This window comes from Brachyhypopomus gauderio, chromosome 4, assembly GCF_052324685.1.
Source record: "Brachyhypopomus gauderio isolate BG-103 chromosome 4, BGAUD_0.2, whole genome shotgun sequence".
In the NCBI taxonomy this organism is placed as follows: domain Eukaryota; kingdom Metazoa; phylum Chordata; class Actinopteri; order Gymnotiformes; family Hypopomidae; genus Brachyhypopomus; species Brachyhypopomus gauderio.
In genome coordinates this window covers 2,978,567-2,988,718 of record NC_135214.1, presented here as the reverse complement: position 1 = coordinate 2,988,718, position 10,152 = coordinate 2,978,567, and the positions used below count along the sequence as shown (strand labels likewise).

Genomic DNA, 10,152 nt, shown 5'->3' with positions numbered 1-10,152 from the left:
TGCTAATGCTAGAACGGCCATGTAGGGTAGTGGTACATGCATTAGGCTAGCTTAACGTGAGCTAAAAGACCCTCAGCACTCTCCATTGTCCTTGAAGTGGAACACTTGATGTCCTCTGCTGTAAATACAGTCAGCGGCACCCACACCAAGGGCCTCTGACAGAGTGTCACTGATGGATCATGGGAGTGGTAATGTGCTGGGGGGCAAAACAGACCAGCAGGGGGTCACAGAGCCGCAGGCTGGCACAGTGGGTGGAGAGCACCCTGGGACAATATTAACCCTGCATCCCTTCCCTCATTACTGTTGCTATAGCGAAAGCACTGTCTGTCCACATAGTCTACAATAGTCTACAATAGTCTACAATAGTCTACGATTGTCTATGATTGTCTACAATTTTCTTCTCTATTTTTTTCCCCAAGGATCAGTGATGTATGCCACTAGACACAGTGGTTTATGAAAAACCATTTTACCAGTAAATGCTTTACCTTATTTAGTCTGATGACTTAATGAATGTTCAGTTATAGCTTTAATAACATGGGAGTTTTCACATTGGCTATTGAAGTTCCATGTCACTGTAGCAAAGTGTGCCTCAAGCCAGGCCACGCTCCACCCCAAAACCCCCAACCACATTTACTTCTCCATCCTTAAAACTGTAGAACCTGAAATCTGTGACTGTCACTGGACTCTAACCCAGGAAGCCCAGGCCAGCCTGTATCACTCGACTCTAACCTAGGAAGCCCAGGCCACCCTGTATCACTGGACTCTAACCCAGGAAGCCCAGGCCACCCTGTATCACTGGACTCTAACCCAGGAAGCCCAGGCCACCCTGTATCACTGGACTCTAACCCAGGAAGCCCAGGCCACCCTGTATCACTGGACTCTAACCCAGGAAGCCCAGGCCAGCCTGTATCACTGGACTCTAACCCAGGAAGCCCAGGCCACCCTGTATCACTGGACTCTAACCCAGGAAGCCCAGGCCACCCTGTATCACTGGACTCTAACCCAGGAAGCCCAGGCCACCCTGTATCACTGGACTTTAACCCAGGAAGCCCAGGCCACCCTGTATCACTGGACTCTAACCGAGGAAGCCCAGGCCACCCTGTATCACTCGACTCTAACCCAGGAGGCCCAGGCCAGCCTGTATCACTGGACTCTAACCCAGGAAGCCCAGGCCACCCTGTATCACTCGACTCTAACCCAGGAGGCCCAGGCCAGCCTGTATCACTGGACTCTAACCCAGGAAGCCCAGGCCACCCTGTATCACTGGACTCTAACCCAGGAAGCCCAGGCCACCCTGTATCACTGGAATCTAACCCAGGAAGCCCAGGCCACCCTGTATCACTGGACTTTAACCCAGGAAGCCCAGGCCACCCTGTATCACTGGACTCTAACCCAGGAAGCCCAGGCCAGCCTGTATCACTGGACTCTAACCCAGGAAGCCCAGGCCAGCCTGTATCCCTCGACTCTAACCCAGGAAGCCCAGGCCACCCTGTATCACTCGACTCTAACCCAGGAAGCCCCAGGCCACCCTTGGCCCCTCAGCAAAGCAAACATCTTTCCCTTCGGGCCCTACCATGGCAACCCATGCCGTTGCTGAGAGCGTTCTCCAGCTACGTTTCGCCAAGTTCACTTCACGCAAACAAAAGCTGCCCTGTCCACTTCAGGCCCCAGATGTTCTGCATTGATCCCCCCCGTGGTTTTGGCAGGACGGAACAGCCACCACGATCGCTCTCCCTCTTTTTTGTCACAGACTAGATTAGAAAACAAAGGAGAGGGAAAAGTCTGTGGGTGTGTTTGGCTCCTCAGTGCATGTCCGCTGGGTGCAGTGTCACATTTCAGCCAGAAGCAAGACTGGCCTGCTTACTTTATCCCTCTCTCTCTCTCTCTCTCTCTCTCTCTCTCTCTCTCTCTCTCTCTCTCTCCATCTCTCTGCTTAATAATGCAGAGTGTCTCTCTGTCTAATGTTCTGCCACAGTCAGGTGCTGGATACGCCAGTGGAGAAGTTTACCTGTCCACCTGTGAGGGCTGAAGACTCAGGTTCCTTTGGCTGCTAACCTACACCGACCACTAAAGCTCATTTACCAGACAGAGAGAGAGAGAGAGAGAGAGAGAGAGAGAGAGAGAGAGAGAACATTACAGAACATTACAGTTGGAGGATGCATGGATGCATGTGGTGGAATACTTGGTCAGTGATTTAGAAAAGACAAGGCTCGTGGATTGTGCTGAAGTAGACAGAGTGTAACAGATATTGCTGTGGAATGTTAATGGCATTTGTCTTACCCTGGGCGTTGGCGAGACAAAGCAAGCACACGCCCCTTCTCTCATCCTATGTAAGTTAATAAGTTTCTTTTACTGCACTGAAATAAACAGTTCAAGAAGAACAGTGCGGAACAGCCGACGCAGATTTACAGCTATGTGGTGCGCGCAGAAGTCCACGTGAGGCTTACCGCCTAACTCAAGTCATGTTTCAATAACCCTGCATGGTATCATTCTATAAATGGCTCAGTTAAAAAAAAAATATCCACAACCACGTAAAACAGCTATGAAAACATGCACATGAGCAAAACCAAAACCAAAAACCACGGAATCCGTGATTAATATGGATATAAAATTGCGACTCGTTGCCATGCCCAACAAACGGAGCGGGTTTATTTAAACCAGCGCGCTAAGGTTGGCGGCTAAGTTGCTAGGAGAAGCTAGTCTCTCCTTCCTCCGTGTGTCAATGTGATTTGCTTTATCTGTCAGCGTGCAGCTTGCGCATGGAATCTGCCCTGAGCGCGCGGCTGCTCCAGTGTGGGAGGGGAGTGGGCGAAGGTGCATGGCATATGCCATAGTCCACCGCCTGAGGAGAAATAGCAACACTTCACATTCAAACTCACTTCCACGGCAGACCTCGCATTGTTAAGCAGGACAGATAAGCAGCTGAAATAGGACGTAGGCTAGGATTCAATGAATCATAGTCTGGCAAGGCGTTTCTCTTCACAGCTTCCCTCTCTCAGGGCGCGCATTCAGAATGGAGAAGACAACGCGGAAAATGGATCATAAAGGTTTCTTGGCAACAATCGTCCTGAAATTAAAACCGCATGCATGTATTTATTAATCTGGTTTTGCTATTTGTTATGTGGTTAAAGCCAGTCATATGAAACAGTATTCCATATTTCAGTTCAACAAAATTCTCTCCAACATCATTCTTTATATTTATGTTGACTACATTTAAAAAAAGCCATTTGAGGTATGACAAAAGCTAAAGTTTTGAGGCGCGCGTGTGTACCGCAACAGACACAGGTGTGTCTGTTTTTCTTGCTGGGTTTCTGGCCTCTGCCAGCCACCCTGCCTGCAAAGACACACTTTCGATCTGAAACATGCATCCTGGAGACAGATAGATGGGTTTCTTGTCACATCATACCCCTCCTCTTATGACTCACACACTTTTCTGTCCAATTGTTGTAATATTCCTTCTCTTTTTTTGCTGCAGATAGTTCAGCATTGTGACATCCATTTTTTCATACACACAGACACTGCCATTCACTGCATATTTTAAGGTAATGCAAACATGGTTAGTCTGGAATGAAGAATCTGAAGAATACTTCTGCACTGTGAATGCAAGCCAGCAGAAACTCCCTGTTCTTAAATGAACTTTGATAATATAGCATTTTAATTTCTGCTTCATAATAAGCCATTTTCTTGAACAGATTCCTTAGTTGCCTTCCAAATGTGCTTTCTTCATTTCTAGGCTTCCAACCATAGTTCGTGGCTAGCTTTGCATACTGGCAATCACAAAGTGTCCTTCGTAATGGCAGCCCCAAGCTCAACAGAGTGGGTTCTATTTTTGAAGTGTTTCTCCTCCTCTCAGCCCTGCACTCTAGACACTAATGGTTCCTTCAAAAGGCCATGTTACAGAAAAGACTTGATGGCTTTGAGAAATTCTTTGGACCTTTAGGAATTCTCTAGACTTTGAGGAGCTGTCTGAACTTTGAGAAATTCTATGGACCTTGAGGAATTCTCTAGACTTTGAGGAGCTGTCTGAACTTTGAGAAATTCTATGGACCTTGAGGAATTCTCTGGACTTTGAGGAGTTCTCTGGACTACAATACAAGGTTTGGTAAAGAGTCTGGAAAGATCTGATTATGCACCAACATGCATCTTTGTGGATTCTGGTATGAGTTGTGTGTGCTGCTTCACACAAACGGTTTGCTGGCGAGCGTTCCAGCTGGGCTGGACGTTAGCTAAGCTGCTGTGAAGAGCATATGGACTCTAAAAAAAACTAATTCTGTCAAGAATGTACAGCGTGAAGAAAACTCACGAGGCCAGATGACAGAGATGACCGATAGTGTGACAGTGTGAGGCAGATGCCTATGCTGTTTCTAATAAAGTAGCGCTAGGTCATAATTTAATATTTAAAAATGACACACACTGTAACTTTCTCCATGTTGTGTTTTCTTAAGTTAAATTTCTCACTAAATAGCATAAACTGTGGATGTTTTTTTATATTCAGAGCTATAAATATGTAAAAACTGTTTTCAAAAAATTCAATGTTTTGCATACATACCCTACTGTCTGATCACCAAGAGACAACGTACTAATAAGACATACCAGTATGAAAAAGAAGAGATCATTTTTACTGATAAAACCTACTGGTATATTATGTAGAAAGAACATGTTTAATTGAATACAGGAATACACAAGTATTTTTCTAACCATTGAAAATTATTTTATGCATACTTTTATATGTAATGTGATATTTTGTTTAGTTTCTGAAATACTAACCAAGATTTTATGAATATTTCTGAAATATACATCACACCTGCAAACATGCACACGACTGTGTTAAAATATCTCTATAAGATCTGGATGACAAACAGTGAACATGAAAGCATTTATAATTACAGAGATACTGTAGACTGCGTATTGAAGACGAATGAGTTGGTGTGATTCTTCCATTCAATTGCGTTTGTGTTTATGGGCACACCACATCACAGCTTTATGCATGTGTTCCTGCCCAGTGTCCTAGCATCAGATGCAATAATTAATCAATACATGAAGCTCATCATGAAGGAGTATTTAATATCTGGGCATGTTTTTTGAAAAATACTTTTTAATCAGCTAATCCAAAAACTAAATGAAATTATCAGAGTAACTTGTTGCAGTTTTAAAACTGTCCTATCCTCTTTAATATCAGTTTAATATAGAAGTACACAGAACACCTTTTTATATACTTTGAAAGCAGAGCAATATGTCTTTGGTCATCTCAATGCAGTTATAGAGACCTAAACTTACAATATTGATAGTTATGCTAATCATTTAAATAACATGATGCTAAATAGGCTGATTTTGTGGCTGTATCGTACAGAAGGTGATGAAACGCTCTGGCTACCCCAGTGCCTGATACTTCCCGATAGAAAAGAGACTGAGACCAACCGTCGAATCAAAATCCCCCGAACGGAGTTCTGATTCAGCCCGGCGAGCTTCGCCACCGCCACTATCACGCACACAATTCAACTCAAAGTGTGCCACTGGATAAATTCACTCCACATTTGTGGAGGCATCAATTATTCAGTGGCCGAGTGTTTCAGCGCCTCCATCATGCCCCTCGCACTTGAATTGTAGGAGGAGGAGGAGGAGGAGGAGGTGGTGATGAAGGGGAGGTGGGGTGGGAGGGCGTGCAGCTGCCCATGCGAGGCTGGAAGTGGTAGAGGCGTGAGCCTGATTGAAGCACCACCACTGCCCAAGTGTTCATTAAAAGCCCCAAAACGTGCACGCCGGTGAAAGGGGGAGGATAACAAGACCCTCGTGTCGCTGGTGCCGCGCGCTCCTGCGCGTCTGGAAGCCAATAAACGCCCTCTCGCACTCTCACGCTCTTCCGCACACGGGCGTGCCAAAGCTGCCTACCGACTCAGCAGAATGAGTTGTCCTTGGCCCTGTTGGGAGTGCAGGTTCCATTCATTTGTTCCGCAATTTGGTGTTTTTGTGAGGAATTAATACAAGCACGAACCTGAATGAAGAACCGTGAGGGAGGCATTCTTCTGGGGAGGACCCTGAAGACCACGGCCACAGCAGACACCGATTACCGTACAGCCAGGCATCCCCAGAGCTCCAGGAAGAACACTCACCCCAAGTCGATAAGTAGAATGTGGGTGTCATGGTACCCAAACCCAGCCAATTGTACCCTAAGGAGTGGTGTACCTTGAACCCGTCAATATAACTGAAAGGCTGTTGTCCGAATAATCTGAATTACTGGCTGCAGAGAATCCTGGAGGTCCTTCTGAGCCATCATCGGATCACTGTCCACTGCTATGTCACCGTGACTTCCCTGTGATTCATTACATACTTGGACTATGAGAGCATGTGGTGGCCAGGGCTTAATGCAGTCAAAGAAGCCGGTGTACAAGCAGAAACGATTTAATGATGGATCAGAGGGAAACACACACACACACACACACACACACACACACACACACACACACACACACACACACACACACACAGACCTGAATTATATCATGGACTTTTATCAAGCTCGTGGAGACAGTGGAATGGGTGTAAGAAGGATGATGGTTCCACTGAGAGGCTGCAGGGTGGGAGAAGCATGGAGCTCCCACACCGGATCATCTGGGCATCTGGGTTCCTGGGTTCCTGGGCATCTGGGTTCCTGGGTTCCTGGGCATCTGGGTTCCTGGGTTCCTGGGCATCTGGGTTCCTGGGTTCCTGGGCATCTGGGTTCCTGGGTTCCTGGGCATCTGGGTTCCTGGGTTCCTGGGCATCTGGGTTCCTGGGCATCTGGGTTCCTGGGTTCCTGGGCATCTGGGTTCCTGGGTTCCTGGGCATCTGGGTTCCTGGGTTCCTGGGCATCTGGGTTCCTGGGTTCCTGGGATGTTTGCATGTGTTGCATAACATCATTAGTATCCCACGTGACAGCACATGGGTAAATGGTCGAAACAAGACACTGACCCACAGTTTCAACACTTAGTACAAAAGATACAAAAAATATAACTATAACTACTTATAAATATTCATTAGTTATAGCTAGTTATTACTATTACTTATTATATGATTTAAATTAGATCTACTATAGAACTAAGATTTATTTGGGTTGATTAAACCCCAGAAGTACACTAGATATGGGTGCTATTATATATGCACACAAAATGACAGACAGAAAGAGTAAGTCTGATGTATATTATTGAAAGAAAATATTTTAGAAACCTACTACTATTTTCTAAAATTGAATCTCAAGAATAAAAGAAACAGCTTGTTGAAGAATTGTGTCCCCCAGTTGTTTGACTGCTGCAATAAAGTTTGTGAAGTGTTTATTGCATTACATAACTGTTTTAGCCAAATGCTGATAGGGGCTGGATAGAATCATGCTGCAAGCACTCTGATTGGTCAGAGTCTCCCCTAGTGCCCTCCCAGATTCCACAGTGACGTGTCACTTTGAGAGCCCAGTGTTTTTTCTGGCTAATAACACGATGCGGTGAGCCCAAGGCCTACATTACCAAGCACTCTTCATAAAAAATGCCATTGCTTTTCCTTGACTAAACTTAAGGTTCTTTACCTTCTCAATTCCCTCACCTCACATTAACTTGAAGAATTTAGAGGCAGGCGCCTGTCGCGTAAGGTCTGAAATCCAGCCTGTGTTTCAGCCCCCACGTTAATTTAACGTGAGCTCGTAGTCCATCAGGATATGAGGTGCTTCATATTTTCTGCAGTAGCTTCATGGAGGGACCGGGGATGGTTTTTCTAAAATTCTGGAGCCAAGTTCCTTCAGGGAGGTGGTGGGGGGGAGAGATCAGCCATGACTCAGTGTTCCAAGTGTAATGTGAGCCAAGACATCTGTATGGCTAGAGAGCTGGTGTGGGGGGGTGGGGTAGGGGTGTGAGGGGGTGTGGGACTGGGCCTCAGCTTTAGAGCGATCGGTGTGCAGAATCCAGGCAAACGCCGCAGCAAAACGCCACATATATTTTAAAGATGACCCACTTTCTGGAGACAAACTGTGACATTATTTTAGTGGGGATTTGAGCAGACGCCAGGGATACTGAGGCTGTTTTCCTGTCGCCGGTCCTGGTAGAAAATTAAGCCATCATGTCTTTTCCTTCGGGTTCTTGCATAGCCTGTGATAAAGTCCACAGCCAGAGGAAGCAAGCCGCTGTTGCTGAGGTTTGGGATTAGAGATCATCAACGCAATTTTGGTGTAAAAGTGAGGAACTGTTACATCACTGCACCATTGTTTCACTCCTTTCTGACACTTCTTTCTGTGTTTCAGCTCTTTGTGGTTGCTAAGGAATTTTGACTATCTAGAGAGATATAGCACCACTGTTTTTTTCTCAAACTACATACAAGCAAAGAAAAAAGAAGGAGGTTGTAAACATTATCAATAAACAAAGTCCTAAATAATATTAGTGTCATCTCCTTCAGTTCTTGTGATATTCTGGGTTGTTTTACCTTCACCTGGACAAAATCTTTGGACTGCACTGAAACGAGAAGAAAATTATTCCCCCCAAAAAATGGCTTGACGAAGGAGAGCTGGTCTTTGCAGACATTTTTCATGTTCTTGTCTGTAACCGATCACATCATTAACATACATAAAAAGAGGGTTAATGATATTCCTACATGCCTCTTAAGTGAAGCATAAGAGGTGGAGGTTGGCTGCATACTTGTAATGTAATGTGTGGTTCTTTGTGCATGGATCAAGGAAAGGTGTGTGGGTGTGTGTGTGTGTGCGTGCGTGTGTGTGTGTGTGTGTGCGTGCGTGACCTCCCATGTCCTAGAGTGGATACTGCCACACCCCCCAGCACTCTGCGCGTACACGCGGCCATAGACAGAGCCAGGTTGCCAGAGTTACACTACTCCCACCCATTAGCTGCAGGAATCCAGCATAACCATGGTAACCAGTCTCTCACCCCCGGGGAGACGAAGAGAGGAACTGAAAGGCTCCATTCAATTTCCACATCCTCAGCCTACCAGGGCTGACAGCCTAGCAGTGGCTCTCGGAGCAGTGGGCAGGGATATGTGCTCATTAAAAAAGCCAACACACACTCCCTCTTCCTCGCGCGCACGAGCACGCACACGTACACACACACACACACACACACACAATCACACAATCCTTGTATTAGGTCTCTCGTCCTTTTCCGCCTTCACGCGTGCACGAAGAGTCCAGGGCCACTTAAGACGCCCTCGCGGCTGGGACTGGAGTCTGGACCCGCCACTCGGACGGACCCGCGGCGCGTCGGTGCCGCTGCAAAAAACCAGCGTGCGCTCGTGCGCTGCCGCTCACCGAGGTGTGGCGCCGAGCAGCTCGCGCTAGAGGGGAGGGGAACCGGATCGATACTATTTTTCCATCCGAGACTGTAACTGCTGTTCAATAATTCAGTCTCGCGTTCGCGTCATTTGCACCGCGGTTCTGTCGGTCCAAGACACACACAAAAAAAAAACAACGTCACGGGTCCCCGTCAATTTGAGCCGCAAGAAATTACGAGGGGTCCGGCCGATAACGGGCGAAGGCCAAGCGCCCACCGGGGAGGCGCGCACCCGAGCCGCGCACGCCCCCTCCGAGCGCGCAAGGCCGCCTAATTGCGAGGAGGCGCGGTATCAATCCGCAATTTACACGTCTGCAATTAGTCACCGCGAGATCACGAGCCCCCGCCTGTTGCCCGCGACGCTCGGTGCGCAACGCCGCGCTGAATCCGCCATGATGAGCTCCGGGAAAGGTTAATGAAGCACAATGGGAAATCAGGCCCGGTCCGCCCGCGCACCAGCGAGAGAGGCCGGGCGGAGTGGGAGGCGGCAGCTCGGCGCTCTCCCCGGCAAACAGAGGCGCTGCTGCCCACACAGGCAGCCTGGAAGCCTGGACCAGCCTCCTGCTGGAGCGCCACTGCTGGGCTACGGGAGCCGCGCGGCGGGGGGGGGGGGGGGGGGGGGGGGGGGGGGGGGGGGGTGAGGCGGGACCAGACGGCCTGGAGAGCTCCAGAGAGCAAAACTTTCAAACTCAACTTTAGAAATTATTTGGGACAAGGGGGAGGGGGGGGGGGGGTGAATATAAGGCACAGGCCTGAATATGATCAAAGCTTCCATGGTTTCTGAGAGTTTTCTCAGATTCCAGTGACATTCCCACATCTACAGCAATTAAGTTTTTTTTTTTTACAACATAATTTC

The 10,152-nt window shown here is 47.6% G+C and overlaps 1 long non-coding RNA gene across 1 annotated transcript; it reads right to left on the bottom strand.

The window, feature by feature from the left end:
- Nucleotides 1-5,044: 5,044 nt before the first annotated feature.
- Nucleotides 5,045-9,845, bottom strand: LOC143511855 (uncharacterized). The gene is made up of 2 exons (XR_013130292.1): nucleotides 7,208-9,845; nucleotides 5,045-6,865 (listed from the first exon to the last, which is right to left on the bottom strand). It is a non-coding gene; the product is annotated as an uncharacterized LOC143511855 (long non-coding RNA).
- Between the last annotated feature and the right edge of the window lie 307 nt (nucleotides 9,846-10,152).